The sequence below is a fragment of the Salmo salar genome, chromosome 25 (assembly GCF_965601325.2).
Source record: "Salmo salar chromosome 25, fSalSal1, whole genome shotgun sequence".
In the NCBI taxonomy this organism is placed as follows: domain Eukaryota; kingdom Metazoa; phylum Chordata; class Actinopteri; order Salmoniformes; family Salmonidae; genus Salmo; species Salmo salar.
Genome location: NC_138315.1, coordinates 53,143,769 through 53,160,381, shown reverse-complemented (window position 1 = coordinate 53,160,381; position 16,613 = coordinate 53,143,769). Strand labels below are relative to the sequence as shown.

The 16,613-nt window shown below is 44.0% G+C and overlaps 1 pseudogene across 1 annotated transcript in view; it reads left to right on the top strand.

The window, feature by feature from the left end:
• The window catches only part of LOC106586936 (ATP-binding cassette sub-family B member 6-like), a 57,621-nt pseudogene that overhangs the window by 23,310 nt on the left and 17,698 nt on the right, over positions 1-16,613 (top strand). Inside the window, exons 11-16 of the transcript XR_014382679.1 lie at positions 135-192; positions 460-564; positions 6,541-6,716; positions 6,784-6,896; positions 7,978-8,072; positions 11,859-11,927. The product of XR_014382679.1 is annotated as an ATP-binding cassette sub-family B member 6-like (transcript). The remainder of the gene's footprint in view (positions 1-134; positions 193-459; positions 565-6,540; positions 6,717-6,783; positions 6,897-7,977; positions 8,073-11,858; positions 11,928-16,613) is intronic.

The following is a 16,613-nucleotide window of genomic DNA, read 5'->3' as shown; positions in this document are numbered from 1 at the left end:
TGCCTTCACGTGTCCAACTTAGAATCTGGTAAAACTCTCGGCATTCAACTCATGACGTACTGTAATATAGTGTGTGTGCGTCGTAAAATACTTAATCGGATACACTGTGTGTGTCTGTGTGTCGCTGTCCTCAGGAATGTGATTCTCAGGGGCGTCTCGTTCACCGTGATGGCCGGCCAGACTGTTGCTCTGGTAGGTTGAACTCTTCACATAGTACTTTTTCATGACATGAACTAAAATGAGCATAAAAACACATTTTAACATCCACATGTCCTTTGTGTGTGTGTGTGTGTGTGTGTGTGTGTGTGTGTGTGTGTGTGTGTGTGTGTCTGTGTGTCTGTGTGTCTGTGTGTCTGTGTGTCTGTCTGTCTGTCTGTCTGTCTGTCTGTCTGTCTGTCTGTCTGTCTGTCTGTCTGTCTGTCTGTCTGTCTGTCTGTCTGTCTGTGTGTTTCTCTGCAGGTGGGCCAGTCTGGTTCAGGTAAAAGCACTATCCTCCGTCTGCTGTTTCGCTTCTATGACGTCCAGGGAGGCTGCATCAGTATTGATGAACAGGATATATCCAGGGTGAGTTAACTCTATAGGGTCTATATACAGGGTGAGTTAACTCTATAGGGTCTATATCCAGGGTGAGTTAACTCTATAGGGTCTATATACAGGATATATCCAGGGTGAGTTAACTCTATAGGGTCTATATCCAGGGTGAGTTAACTCTATAGGGTCTATATACAGGGTGAGTTAACTCTATAGGGTCTATATACAGGGTGAGTTAACTCTATAGGGTCTATATACAGGATATATCCAGGGTGAGTTAACTCTATAGGGTCTATATCCAGGGTGAGTTAACTCTATAGGGTCTATATACAGGATATATCCAGGGTGAGTTAACTCTATAGGGTCTATATCCAGGGTGGGTTAACTCTATAGGGTCTATATACAGGGTGAGTTAACTCTATAGGGTCTATATACAGGATACATCCAGGGTGAGTTAACTCTATAGGGTCTATATACAGGATATATCCAGGGTGAGTTAATTCTATAGGGTCTATATCCAGGGTGAGTTAACTCTATAGGGTCTATATACAGGATATATCCAGGGTGAGTTATCTCTATAGGGTCTATATCTAGGGTGAGTTAACTCTATAGGGTCTATATACAGGGTGAGTTAACTCTATAGGGTCTATATACAGGGTGAGTTAACTCTATAGGGTCTATATCCAGGGTGAGTTAACTCTATAGGGGTCTATATACAGGGTGAGTTAACTCTATAGTGTCTATATACAGGGTGAGTTAACTCTATAGGGTCTAAATACAGGGTGAGTTAACTCTATAGGGTCTATATACAGGGTGAGTTAACTCTATAGGGTCTATATACAGGGTGAGTTAACTCTATAGGGTCTATATCCAGGGTGAGTTAACTCTATAGGGTCTATATACAGGGTGAGTTAACTCTATAGGGTCTATATACAGGGTGAGTTAACTCTATAGGGTCTATATACAGGGTGGGTTAACTCTATAGGGTCTATATACAGGGTGGGTTAACTCTATAGGGTCTATATACAGGGTGAGTTAACTCTATAGGGTCTATATACAGGGTGAGTTAACTCTATAGGGTCTATATACAGGAATTATCCAGGGTGAGTTAACTCTATAGGGTCTATATACAGGGTGAGTTAACTCTATAGGGTCTATATACAGGGTGAGTTAACTCTATAGGGTCTATATACAGGGTGAGTTAACTCTATAGGGTCTATATACAGGGTGGGTTAACTCTATAGGGTCTATATACAGGGTGAGTTAACTCTATAGGGTCTATATACAGGGTGAGTTAACTCTATAGGGTATATATACAGGGTGAGTTAACTCTATAGGGTCTATATACAGGGTGAGTTAACTCTATAGGGTCTATATCCAGGGTGAGTTAACTCTATAGGGTCTATATACAGGGTGAGTTAACTCTATAGGGTCTATATACAGGATGAGTTAACTCTATAGGGTCTATATACAGGATATATACAGGGTGAGTTAACTCTATAAGGTCTATATCCAGGATATATCCAGGGTGAGTTAACTATATAGGGTCTATATACAGGATATATCCAGGGTGAGTTATCTCTATAGGGTCTATATCCAGGGTGAGTTAACTCTATAGGGTCTATATACAGGGTGAGTTAACTCTATAGGGTCTATATACAGGGTGAGTTAACTCTATAGGGTCTATATCCAGGGTGAGTTAACTCTATAGGGTCTATATACAGGGTGAGTTAACTCTATAGGGTCTATATCCAGGGTGAGTTAACTCTATAGGGTCTATATACAGGGTGAGTTAACTCTATAGGGTCTATATACAGGGTGAGTTAACTCTATAGGGTCTATATACAGGATATATCCAGCGTGAGTTAACTCTATAGGGTCTATATACAGGGTGAGTTAACTCTATAGGGTCTATATACAGGGTGAGTTAACTCTATAGGGTCTATATACAGGGTGGGTTAACTCTATAGGGTCTATATACAGGGTGAGTTAACTCTATAGGGTCTATATACAGGGTGAGTTAACTCTATAGGGTATACATACAGGGTGAGTTAACTCTATAGGGTCTATATACAGGGTGAGTTAACTCTATAGGGTCTATATCCAGGGTGAGTTAACTCTATAGGGTCTATATACAGGGTGAGTTAACTCTATAGGGTCTATATATAGGATATATCCAGGGTGAGTTAACTCTATAGGGTCTATATACAGGATATATACAGGGTGAGTTAACTCTATAGGGTATATATCCAGGATGAGTTAACTCTATAGGGTCTATATACAGGGTGAGTTAACTCTATAGGGTCTATATACAGGGTGAGTTAACTCTATAGGGTCTATATACAGGATATATCCAGGGTGAGTTAACTCTATAGGGTCTATATCCAGGGTGAGTTAACTCTATAGGGTCTATATACCGGATATATACAGGGTGAGTTAACTCTATAGGGTCTATATCCAGGGTGAGTTAACTCTATAGGGTCTATATCCAGGGTGAGTTAACTCTATAGGGTCTATATACAGGATATATCCAGGGTGAGTTAACTCTATAGGGTCTATATACAGGGTGAGTTAACTCTATAGGGTCTATATCCAGGGTGAGTTAACTCTATAGGGTCTATATCCAGGGTGAGTTAACTCTATAGGGTCTATATACAGGATATATCCAGGGTGAGTTAACTCTATAGGGTCTATATACAGGGTGAGTTAACTCTATAGGGTCTATATACAGGGTGAGTTAACTCTATAGGGTCTATATCCAGGGTGAGTTAACTCTATAGGGTCTATATACAGGATATATCCAGGGTGAGTTAACTCTATAGGGTCTATATCCAGGGTGAGTTAACTCTATAGGGTCTATATACCGGATATATACAGGGTGAGTTAACTCTATAGGGTCTATATACAGGGTGAGTTAACTCTATAGGGTCTATATCCAGGGTGAGTTAACTCTATAGGGTCTATATACAGGGTGAGTTAACTCTATAGGGTCTATATACAGGGTGTCAGTGGTAATGTCAGTAGTAATGTCATGGTTCAGTAGTAATGTCAGTAGTAATATCAGTAGTAATGTCAGTAGTATTGTCAGTAGTATTGTCAGTAGTAATGTCAGTAGTAATGTCAGTAGTAATGTCATTGGTAATGTCAGTAGTAATGTCAGTAGTAATGTCATGGTTCAGTAGTAATGTCAGTAGTAATGTCAGTAGTAATGTCAGTAGTAATGTCAGTAGTAATGGTTCAGTGGTAATGCCAGTAGTAATGTCAGTAGTAATGTCAGTGGAATTGTCAGTAGTAATGGTTCAGTAGTAATGTCAGTAGTCATGTCAGTAGTGATGTCAGTAGTAATGCCAGTAGTAATGTCGGTAGTAATGTCGGTAGTAATGTCAGTAGTAATGTCAGTAGTAATGTCATGGTTCAGTAGTAATGTCAGTAGTAATGTCAGTAGTAATGTCGGTAGTAATGTCAGTTAGTATTGTCAGTAGTATTGTCAGTAGTAATGTCATGGTCCAGTGGTAATGTCAGCGGTAATGTCGGTAGTAATGTCAGTAGTAATGTCAGTGGTAATGTCAGTAGTAATGTCAGTACTAATGTCATGGTTCAGTAATAATGTCAGTAGTAATGTCAGTAGTAATGCCAGTAGTAATGTCAGTGGTAATGTCAGTGGTAATGTCAGTAGTAATGTCATCGTTCAGTAGTAATGTCAGTAGTAATGTCGGTAGTAATGTCAGTAGTAATGTCAGTAGTAATGTCAGTAGTAATGTCAGTAGTAATGTCATCGTTCAGTAGTAATGTCAGTAGTAATGTCAGTAGTAATGTCAGTAGTAATGTCAGTAGGAATATCATGGTTCAGTAGTAATGTCAGTGGTAATGTCAGTAGTAATGTCAGTAGTAATGTCATGGTTCAGTAGTGATGTCAGTAGTAATGCCAGTAGTAATGTCAGTGGTAATGCCGGTAGTAATGTCAGTGGTAATGTCAGTAGTAATGTCATGGCTCAGTAGTAATGTCAGTAGTAATGCCATGGTCCAGTGGTAATGTCAGCGGTAATGTCGGTGGTAATGCCGGTAGTAATGTCAGTAGTAATGTCAGTGGTAATGTCAGTAGTAATGTCAGTGGTAATGCCGGTAGTAATGCCAGTAGTAATGTCAGTGGTAATGTCAGTGGTAATGTCAGTAGTAATGTCATCGTTCAGTAGTAATGTCAGTAGTAATGTCAGTAGTAATGCCAGTAGTAATGTCAGTAGTAATGTCAGTGGTAATGCCAGTAGTAATGTCATCGTTCAGTAGTAATGTCAGTAGTAATGTCGGTAGTAATGTCAGTAGTAATGTCAGTAGTAATGTCATGGCTCAGTAGTAATGTCAGTAGTAATGTCAGTAGTAATGTCAGTAGTAATATCATGGTTCAGTAGTAATGTCAGTGGTAATGTCAGTAGTAATGTCAGTAGTAATGTCATGGTTCAGTAGTGATGTCAGTAGTAATGTCAGTGGTAATGTCGGTAGTAATGTCAGTAGTAATGTCAGTAGTAATGTCATGGTCCAGTGGTAATGTCAGCGGTAATGTCGGTAGTAATGTCGGTAGTAATGTCAGTAGTAATGTCAGTAGTAATATCAGTAGTAATGTCAGTAGTAATGTCAGTAGTAATGCCGGTAGTAATGTCAGTAGTAATGTCAGTAGTAATGTCAGTAGTAATGTCAGTAGTAATGTCATGGCTCAGTAGTAATGTCAGTGGTAATGTCATGGCTCAGTAGTAATGCCAGTAGTAATGTCAGTAGTAATGTCAGTAGTAATGCCAGTAGTAATGTCAGTAGTAATGCCAGTAGTAATGTCAGTGGTAATGTCATGGCTCAGTAGTAATGTCAGTAGTAATGTCGGTAGTAATGTCAGTAGTAATGTCATGTCACGGTGGATAGAGGACCCAGTTAAGATATTCATAAGGTATAAAAACATTCATTTTTGATGATAATGTCGGTGTATGTGTGTGAATGTACTGTGTATTTGTGTGTGTGTGTGTGTGTGTGTGTGTGTGTGTGTGTGTGTGTGTGTGTGTGTGTGTGTGTGTGTGTGTGTGTGTGTGCTTGTTTACCTGTGTGCTGTATGCCATCTTTGCCAGAGCAGGCTATACTGTATGGGTCGTCTTTACGGACTCCCGAGTGGCGCAGCGGTCTAAGGCACTGCATCTCAGTGCTAGAGGCGTCACTCCAGACCCTGGTTCGATTCCAGGCTGTATCACAACCGGCTGTGATTGGGAGTCCCATAGGGCGGCGCACAATTGGCCCAGCGTTGTCAGGGTTAGTGTTTGGCCGGGGTAGGCCGTCATTGTAAATAAGAAATTGTTCATAACTGATTTGCCTAGTTAAATAAAGGTTAAATAAAATACTAATAATCCTAACCTGTCCACTGAGTTATGGGACCCAGACCTCTCTCTGTAACCCTAATCTGTACCATCTCTGGCTACAGGTGACCCAGACCTTTCTCTGTAATCCTAATCTGTACCATCCCTGGCTATAGGTGACCTAAACCTCTCTCTGTAATCCTAATCTGTACCATCCCTGGCTATAGGTGACCTAAACCTCTCTCTGTAATCCTAATCTGTACCATCCCTGGCTATAGGTGACCCAGACCTCTCTCTGTAATCCTAATCCTCCCAGACCTCTCTTTGTAATCCTAATCCTCCCAGACCTCTCGCTGTAATCCCTAATCTGTACCATCCCTGGCTACAGGTGACCCAGACCTCTCTCTGTAATCCTAATCCTCCCAGACCTCTCGCTGTAATCCCTAATCTGTACCATCACTGGCTATAGGTGACCCAGACCTCTCTCTGTAATCCTAATCCTCCCAGACCTCTCGCTGTAATCCCTAATCTGTACCATCCCTGGCTACAGGTGACCCAGACCTCTCTCTGTAATCCTAATCCTCCCAGACCTCTCTCTGTAATCCCTAATCTGTAGCATCCCTGGCTATAGGTGACCCAGACCTCTGTAATCCCTAATCTGTATCATCCCTGGCTATAGGTGACCCAGACCTCTCTCCGCTCCTACATCGGTGTGGTTCCTCAGGACACGGTGCTCTTCAATGACAGCATAAGAAACAACATTCGCTACGGACGCATTCCCGCTACCGACCAGGAGGTGGAGGAGGCTGCCCTCGCCGCCGGACATACACTACAAGATCCTGTCACTGCCCGAGGGTGAGGAAGAGGATGATGAAGAAGAGGATGATGATGGAGGATGATGTGTGTGGTGTTGTCTCCACAGGGTATGAGACCCAGGTGGGAGAGAGGGGTCTGAAGCTGAGTGGAGGAGAGAAACAGAGAGTAGCCATCGCCCGTACCATCCTGAAGGACCCTCGCATCATACTGCTGGATGAGGTCAGAGATAGGGGGGGGGGGGGGGCTGGTGGGGGGGAAATAAATAACTCTCCCTCTCTCTCTCTCGCTCCCTCTCTGTCTGTCTCTCTCTCCCTCTCTCTCTCTCCCTCTCTCTCTCTCTCTCTCTCTCTGTCTCTCTCTCTCTCCCTCTCTCTCTCTCCCTCTCTCTCTCTCTCTCTCTCTCTCTCTCTGTCTCTCTCCCTGTCTCTCTCTCTCCAGGCCACGTACTAACTCTCTCTCTCTCTCTCTCTCTCTCTCTCTCTCCCTGTCTCTCTCCCTGTCTCTCTCTCTCCAGGCCACGTACTAACTCTCTCTCTCTCTCTCTCTCTGTCTCTCTCTCTCTCCCTGTCTCTCTCTCTCTCTCTCTCTCTCTCTCTCTCTCTCTCTCTCTCTCTCTCTCCCTGTCTCTCTCTCTGCAGGCCACGTCCTAACTCTCTCTCTCTCTCTCTCTCTCTCTCTCTCTCTCTCTCTCTCTCTGTCTCTCTCTCTCTCTGTCTCTCCCTGTCTCTGTCTCTCTCTCTGCAGGCCACGTCCTAACTCTCTCTCTCTCTCTCTCTCTCTCTCTCTCTCTCTCTCTCTCTCCTTGTCTCTCCCTGTCTCTGTCTCTCTCTCTCTCTCTCTCCTTGTCTCTCTCTCTCTCTCTCCTTGTCTCTCTCTCTCTCTCTATCTCTCCCTGTCTCTCTCTCTCTCTCTCTCTCTTCTCTCTCTCTCTCTCTCCTGTCTCTCTCTCTGCAGGCCACGTCCTAACTCTCTCTCTCTCTCTCTCTCCCTGTCTCTCTCTCTGCAGGCCACGTCCTAACTCTCTCTCTCTCTCTCTCTCTCTCTCTCTCTCCTGTCTCTCTCTCTCTCTGTCTCTCTCTCTCTCTCTCTCTCTCTCTCTCCTGTCTCTCTCTCTCTCTCTCTCTCTGTCTCTGTCTCTCTCTCTCTCTCTCTCCTTGTCTCTCTCTCTCTCTCTCTCTCTCTCTCCCTGTCTCTCTCGCTGCAGGCCACGTACTAACTCTCTCTCTCGCTCTCTCTGTCTCTCTCTCGCTCTGTCTCTCTCTCTCCCTGTCTCTCTCTCTCCCTGTCTCTCTCTCTGCAGGCCACGTCAGCCCTGGACACACAGACAGAACGCAACATCCAGGCGTCACTCTCCAAAGTCTGTGCCAACAGGACCACTATAGTAGTAACACACAGGTAACGCTTTCAGACGAGCCAGTCAATTATCATCTGCTCTGTTAACAGGTTTAATCCCGTCTACATCAAATCAAATGTATTTATATAGCCCTTCTTACATCAGCTGATATCTCAAAGTGCTGTACAGAAACCCAGCCTAAAATCCCCAAAACAGCAAGCAATGCAGGTGTAGAAGCACGGTGGCTAGGAAAAACTCCCTAGAAAGGCCAGAACCTAGGAAGAAACCTAGAGAGGAACCAGGCTATGAGGGGTGGCTAGGAAAAACTCCCTAGAAAGGCCAGAACCTAGGAAGAAACCTAGAGAGGAACCAGGCTATGAGGGGTGGCTAGGAAAAACTCCCTAGAAAGGCCAGAACCTAGAAGAAACCTAGAGAGGAACCAGGCTATGAGGGGTGGCTAGGAAAAACTCCCTAGAAAGGCCAGAACCTAGGAAGAAACCTAGAGAGGAACCAGGCTATGAGGGGTGGCTAGGAAAAACTCCCTAGAAAGGCCAAAACCTAGGAAGAAACCTAGAGAGGAACCAGGCTATGAGGGGGTGGCTAGGAAAAACTCCCTAGAAAGGCCAAAACCTAGAGAGGAACCAGGCTATGAGGGGTGGCCAGTCCTCTTCTGGCTGTGCCGGGTGGAGATTAGAAACCTAGAGAGGAACCAGGCTATGAGGGGTGGCCAGTCCTCTTCTGGCTGTGCCGGGTGGAGAGGAACCAGGCTATGAGGGGTGGCCAGTCCTCTTCTGGCTGTGCCGGGTGGAGATTATAACAGAACATGGCCAAGATGTTCAAATGTTCATAAATGACCAGCAGGGTCAAATAATAATAATCACATTGGACAGGTCAGGGTGTTTACAGTGATGTAATGACATAGACTACAATCAACCCTAACACTGTGCTTCATATGCCTTTATATCTCATGATGCATCCCAAATTGAACCCTATTGTAGATAGTCCACTACTTTTGACCAGAGCGATACAGGCTCTGGTCAAAAGTAGTGAACTACAAAGGGATTAGGGTGCCTGTTTGGGATGCAGTGTCTGTGAAAACAGAAAGAGAGGCAGACAGACAGACAGACATTCTTTGTCCAGCTACCTCAGCTCTAAATCCCCTGATTTTGTGTGCCTCTTTGAGCAGTCATTGTGACTCTTTTTCAGACTGTCCCAAATTCGATAGGCTTATGCACAGTTCATTACATAGGCATCTCTGTCACGGACTAGTAACCTAAAAAAGGTTGCAAGATCGAATCCACCCGAGCTGACAAGGTACAAAATCTGTCGTTCTGCCCCTCTGAACAAGGCAGTTAACCCCCACTGTTCCTAGGCCATCATTGAAAATAACAATTTGTTCTTAACTGACTAGTTAAATAAAGTTTTAAAAAAAATAAACAGACATGAAGTCTGTTAACAATTCAGAGGCATGATGGAAAAGTCTATCTTCTCCAGTCCCAGACATAGTTTCCTTTCCAATCCCACTGAAACACAAAATCCTGACTTTAATCCTGACTTTATTCTTTAATCCTGACTCCAGTCTTTAATCCTGATTTTATTCTTTAATCCTGACTCCAGTCTTTAATCCTGACTCCAGTCTTTAATCCTGACTCCAGTCTTTAATCCTGACTTTATTCTTTAATCCTGACTCCAGTCTTTAATCCTGACTTTATTCTTTAATCCTGACTCCAGTCTTTAATCCTGATTTTATTCTTTAATCCTGACTCCAGTCTTTAATCCTGACTCCAGTCTTTAATCCTGACTCCAGTCTTTAATCCTGACTCCAGTCTTTAATCCTGACTCCAGTCTTTAATCCTGACTCCAGTCTTTAATCCTGACTTTATTCTTTAATCCTGACTTTATTCTTTAATCCTGACTCCAGTCTTTAATCTTGACTCCAGTCTTTAATCTTGACTCCAGTCTTTAATCCTGACTCCAGTCTTTAATCCTGACTCCAGTCTTTAATCCTGACTCCAGTCTTTAATCCATAGGTTACATTATCAAAGCACGTCTTGCCTATGCATGTCAAAATAACTCTACAACATGTCAACCACTTCTCTGTGCTGTCTCCTATTACAGCCCATATCAAATAAAATCACATTTTATCAGTGAAATGCTGAATACAACAGGTGTAGTAGACCTCACAGTGAAATGCTGAATACAACACGTGTAGTAGACCTCACAGTGAAATGCTGAATACAACAGGTCTAGTAGACCTCACAGTGAAATGCTGAATACAACAGGTGTAGTAGACCTTACAGTGAAATGCTGAATACAACAGGTGTAGTAGACCTTACAGTGAAATGCTGAATACAACAGGTGTAGTAGACCTCACAGTGAAATGCTGAATACAACAGGTGTAGTAGACCTCACAGTGAAATGCTGAATACAACAGGTGTAGTAGACCTCACAGTGAAATGCTGAATACAACAGGTGTAGTAGACCTCACAGTGAAATGCTGAATACAACAGGTGTAGTAGACCTTACAGTGAAATGCTGAATACAACAGGTGTAGTAGACCGCACAGTGAAATGCTGAATACAACAGGTGTAGTAGACCTTACAGTGAAATGCTGAATACAACAGGTGTAGTAGACCTCACAGTGAAATGCTGAATACAACAGGTGTAGTAGACCTTACAGTGAAATGCTGAATACAACAGGTGTAGTAGACCTCACAGTGAAATGTTGAATACAACAGGTGTAGTAGACCTTACAGTGAAATGCTGAATACAACAGGTGTAGTAGACCGCACAGTGAAATGCTGAATACAACAGGTGTAGTAGACCTCACAGTGAAATGCTGAATACAACAGGTGTAGTAGACCTTACAGTGAAATGCTGAATACAACAGGTGTAGTAGACCTCACAGTGAAATGCTGAATACAACAGGTGTAGTAGACCTTACAGTGAAATGCTGAATACAACAGGTGTAGTAGACCTCACAGTGAAATGCTGAATACAACAGGTGTAGTAGACCTCACAGTGAAATGCTGAATACAACAGGTGTAGTAGACCTCACAGTGAAATGCTGAATACAACAGGTGTAGTAGACCTCACAGTGACATGCTGAATACAACCGGTGTAGTAGACCTCACAGTGAAATGCTGAATACAACAGGTGTAGTAGACCTCACAGTGAAATGCTGAATACAACAGGTGTAGTAGACCTTACAGTGAAATGCTGAATACAACAGGTGTAGTAGACCTCACAGTGAAATGCTGAATACAACAGGTGTAGTAGACCTCACAGTGAAATGCTGAATACAACAGGTGTAGTAGACCTCACAGTGAAATGCTGAATACAACAGGTGTAGTAGACCTCACAGTGAAATGCTGAATACAACAGGTGTAGTAGACCTTACAGTGAAATGCTGAATACAACAGGTGTTGTAAGTCATTCTTATAGTGTTCCATTCTACACCGATGCTGGTTCTAACCAAGTCATTCTTATAGTGTTCCATTCTACACAGATGCTGGTTCTAACCAAGTCATTCTTATAGTGTTCCATTCTACACCGATGCTGGTTCTAACCAAGTCATTCTTACAGTGTTCCATTCTACACCGATGCTGGTTCTAACCAAGTCATTCTTATAGTGTTCCATTCTACACCGATGCTGGTTCTAACCAAGTCATTCTTATAGTGTTCCATTCTACACCGATGCTGGTTCTAACCAAGTCATTCTTATAGTGTTCCATTCTACACCGATGAGGGTTCTAACCAAGTCATTCTTATAGTGTTCCATTCTTCACCGATGCTGGTTCTGACCAAGTCATTCTTGCTGAAGTGCATGTTATTGTGTTTTGTTTCAGATTGTCGACCATCATTGGATCAGACCAGATCCTGGTCGTCCAAGATGGCCAGATTGCTGAGAGAGGGAGGTGAGTAACTGGCTTTAGTGGTAGGTAGTAAACACTGTACAAGATGCTGTCAGGCAATTAAACTCTACTTTCAGTGTAGTAGAGGGTGCCACTACCTGTGAAATATTGTCCTGGTTTGATATTTCATTATGCATAGAGCTGTTCCCTTGCTGGACAACTTGGGTTCTATTCTACTGGTAGAAACCTTTATTTTACTATACAGTCATTTTTATATCACGTTATGGCTGAGCAAACTTGACCTCTTGTTCCCGTCTCATTGTTGCATTTCGTTCTTGCGCTTTCAACAAATCTGTGAGAAACTGTTTTAAGAGGTGGCTTAGTAAAGAGAGAGTGTTATAGGAACGTTACACAGCTTGTCTCCACGACTCCAAAGAAAGTTTTTAGTGGCCCTGGTTATCCAAATTGCCCAAAATGATTCAATTACTACAACTTCCATGATGCTTGGTTGTTAGAATGCTGAGATTACTACAGTTCCCATGATGCTTGGCTTTTAGAATACTGAGATTACTACAGTTCCCATGATGCTTGGTTGTTAGAATGCTGAGATTACTACAGTTCCCATGATGCTTGGCTGTTAGAATGCTGAGATTACTACATTTCCCATGATGCTTAGATGTTAGAATACTGAGATTACTACAGTTCCCATGATGCTTAGATGTTAGAATGCTGAGATTACTACAGTTCCCATGATGCTTGGCTTTTAGAATGCTGAGATTACTACAGTTCCCATGATGCTTAGACGTTAGAATGCTGAGATTACTACAGTTCCCATGATGCTTGGCTTTTAGAATGCTGAGATTACTACAGTTCCCATGATGCTTAGATGTTAGAATGCTGAGATTACTACAGTTCCCATGATGCTTGGCTGTTCGAATGCTGAGATTACTACAGTTCCCATGATGCTTGGCTGTTAGAATACTGAGATTACTACAGTTCCCATGATGCTTGGCTGTTAGAATGCTGAGATTACTACAGTTCCCATGATGCTTGGCTGTTAGAATACTGAGATTACTACAGTTCCCATGATGCTTGGCTGTTAGAATGCTGCGATTACTACAGTTCCCATGATGCTTGACTGTTAGAATACTGAGATTACTACAGTTCCCATGATGCTTGGCTGTTAGAATTATGAGATTACTACAGTTCCCATGATGCTTTACCAGACAGAACTGGAAGTGGATATAGTAAAGATACACAACAACTCTATGTGAAATGACTACTTCCCTGTATCCCTCATGACTACCGCCCTGTATCCCTCATGACTACCACCCTGTATCACTCATGACTACCGCCCTGTATCCCTCATGACTACCGCCCTGTATCCCTCATGACTACCGCCCTGTATCCCTCATGACTACCACCCTGTATCACTCATGACTACCGCCCTGTATCCCTCATGACTACCGCCCTGTATCCCTCATGACTACCCCCCTGTATCCCTCATGACTACCCCCCTGTATCCCTCATGACTACCACCCTGTATCCCTCATGACTACCACCCTGTATCCCTCATGACTACCACCCTGTATCCCTCATGACTACCGCCCTGTATCCCTCATGACTACCGCCCTGTATCCCTCATGACTACCGCCCTGTATCCCTCATGACTACCGCCCTGTATCCCTCATGACTACCGCCCTGTATCCCTCATGACTACCGCCCTGTATCCCTCATGACTACCACCCCCTGTATCCCTCATGACTACCGCCCTGTATCCCTCATGACTACCGCCCTGTATCCCTCATGACTACCGCCCTGTATCCCTCATGACTACCGCCCTGTATCCCTCATGACTACCGCCCTGTATCACTCATGACTACCGCCCTGTATCCCTCATGACTACCACCCTGTATCCCTCATGACTACCGCCCTGTATCACTCATGACTACCGCCCTGTATCCCTCATGACTACCGCCCTGTATCCCTCATGACTACCGCCCTGTATCCCTCATGACTACCGCCCCCTGTATCCCTCATGACTACCGTCCTGTACCCCTCATGACTACCTATGTGAGAATGATATTTATTGACTACAGCTCAGCGTTCAACACCATTGTCCCCTCCAACGTCATCACCATTGTCCCCTCCAACATCGTCACCATTGTCCCCTCCAACATCATCACCATTGTCCCCTCCAACGTCGTCACCATTGTCCCCTCCAACATCGTCACCATTGTCCCCTCCAACGTCGTCACCATTGTCCCCTCCAACGTCGTCACCATTGTCCCCTCCAACGTCGTCACCATTGTCCCCTCCAACATCGTCACCATTGTCCCCCTCCAACGTCGTCACCATTGTCCCCTCCAACGTCGTCACCATTGTCCCCTCCAACGTCGTCACCATTGTCCCCTCCAACATCGTCACCAGTGGGACATGTGTTGCCGGGACAACAGCCTCTCCCTCAACGTTAGTAAGACCAATGAAGCTGATCGTTGAACTACAGGAAGCAGGAGGTCAAGAACGACCCCCCCGATCCACATCAACCGGGCTGTAGTGGAGCGGGTCGAGAGCTTCAAGTTCCTCGTTGTCCAAATCACTAATGACAGCACCTTTTTCCCCTCAGGAGGTTGAAAAGGTTTGGCACGGGCCCTCAAATCCTCAAAAAGTTCTACAGCTGCACCATTGAGAGCATCTTGACTGGTTGCGTCACCGCGCTGGTTATGGCAACAGCACCGCCCTCAATCACATGGCGCTACAGAGGGTGGTGCGGCCAGCCCGGTACATCACTGGGGCCGAGGATCCCTGCAATCCCGGATCCCCATATATCAGGCGGTGTGAAAGGAAGTCCCGGAAAATCGTTAAAGACTCCAACCACACAATACATAGACTATTCTCTCTGCTTCCTGCATGGCAGGCGGTACCGGAGCATCAAGTCTGGCACCAACAGGCTCCTAACGGCTTCTATCCCGCAAGACACCCGCCCGATGGCAGCGGACCAGAGCATGAAGTCGGCTCCATACAGGCTATCTGACGCTTCGACCCCTGCTGCTATTCTCTATTTTTTCACCACAGCAGACGACACACACACGACAGGCACACACACGACACAGGCACACACACACACACACACACACACACACACACACACACACACACACACGACACACCAACACACACACACACGACACACACACACACACTCACATATAATCATCATTAACACTGCCGCCGCTGTTCTGTTTATTATATATCCTGTTGCCTAGTTACCATCACCCTATACATACAGTTCAAGTTGTAAGTTTGGAAAATACCAGAAAATGATGTCATGGCTTTAGAAGTTTCTGATAGGCTATTTGATATCATTTGAGTCAATTGCAGGTGTACCTGTGGATGTATTTCAAGGCCTACCTTCAAACTCAGTGCCTCTTTGCTTCACATCATGGGAAAATCTAAATAAATCAGCCAAGACCTCAGAAATAATATTGTAGACCTCCACAAGTCTGGTTCATCCTTGGGAGCAATTTCCAAACGCCTGAAGGTACCACGTTCATCTGTACAAACAATAGTACGCAAGTATAAACACCATGGGACCACGCAGCCGTCATACCGCTCAGGAAGGAGACGCGTTCTGTCTCCTAGAGATGAACGTACTTTGGTGCGAAAAGTGCAAATCAATCCCAGAACAACAGCAAAGGACCTTGTGAAGATACTGGAGGAAACAGGTACAAAAGTATCTATATCCACAGTAAAACGAGTCCTATATCGACATAACCCGAAAGGCCGCTCAGCAAGGAAGAAGCCACTGCTCCAAAACTGCCATAAAAAAGCCAGACTACGGTTTGCAACTGCACATGGGGACAAAGATGGTACTTTTTGGAGAAATGTCTTCTGGTCTGATGAAACAAAAATTGAACTGTTTGGCCATAATGACCATCGTTATGTTTGGAGGAAAAAGGGGGAGGCTCACAAGCCGAAGAACACCATCCCAACCGTGAAGCACGGGGGTGGCGGCATCATGTTGTGGGGGTGCTTTGCTGCAGGAGGGACTGGTGCACTTCACAAAATAGATGGCATCATGAGGCAGGAAAATTGGATATATTGAAGCAACATCTCAAGACATCAGTCAGGAAGTTAAAGCTTGGTCGCAAATGGGTCTTCCAAATGGACAATGACCCCAAGCATACTTCCAAAGTTGTGGCAAAATGGCTTAAGGACAACAAAGTCAAGGTATTGGAGTGGCCATGACAAAGCCATGACCTCCATCCCATAGAAAATTTGTGAACAGAACTGAAAAAGCGTGTACGTGCAAGGAGGCCGACAAACCTGACTCAGTTACACCAGCTCTGTCAGGAGGAATGGGCCAAAATTCACCCAACTTATTGTGGGAAGCTCGAAACATTTGACTCAAATTAAACAATTTAAAGGCAATGCAAATCATTTTATAACATTTTTGACATGCATTTTTCTGGATTTTTCTGTTGTTATTCTGTCTCTCACTGTTCAAATAAACCATTAAAATTATAGACTGATCATTTCTTTGTCAGTGGGCAAACGTACAAAATCAGCAGGGGATCAAATACTTTTTTCCCTCCCTGTATATAGTATGGTATTAACTGACCCTGTATATAGTATGGTATTAACCTGACCCTGTATATAGTATGGTATTAACTGACCCTGTATATAGTATGGTATTAACTGTATATAGTATGGTATTAACTGACCCTGCATATAGTATGGTATTAACTG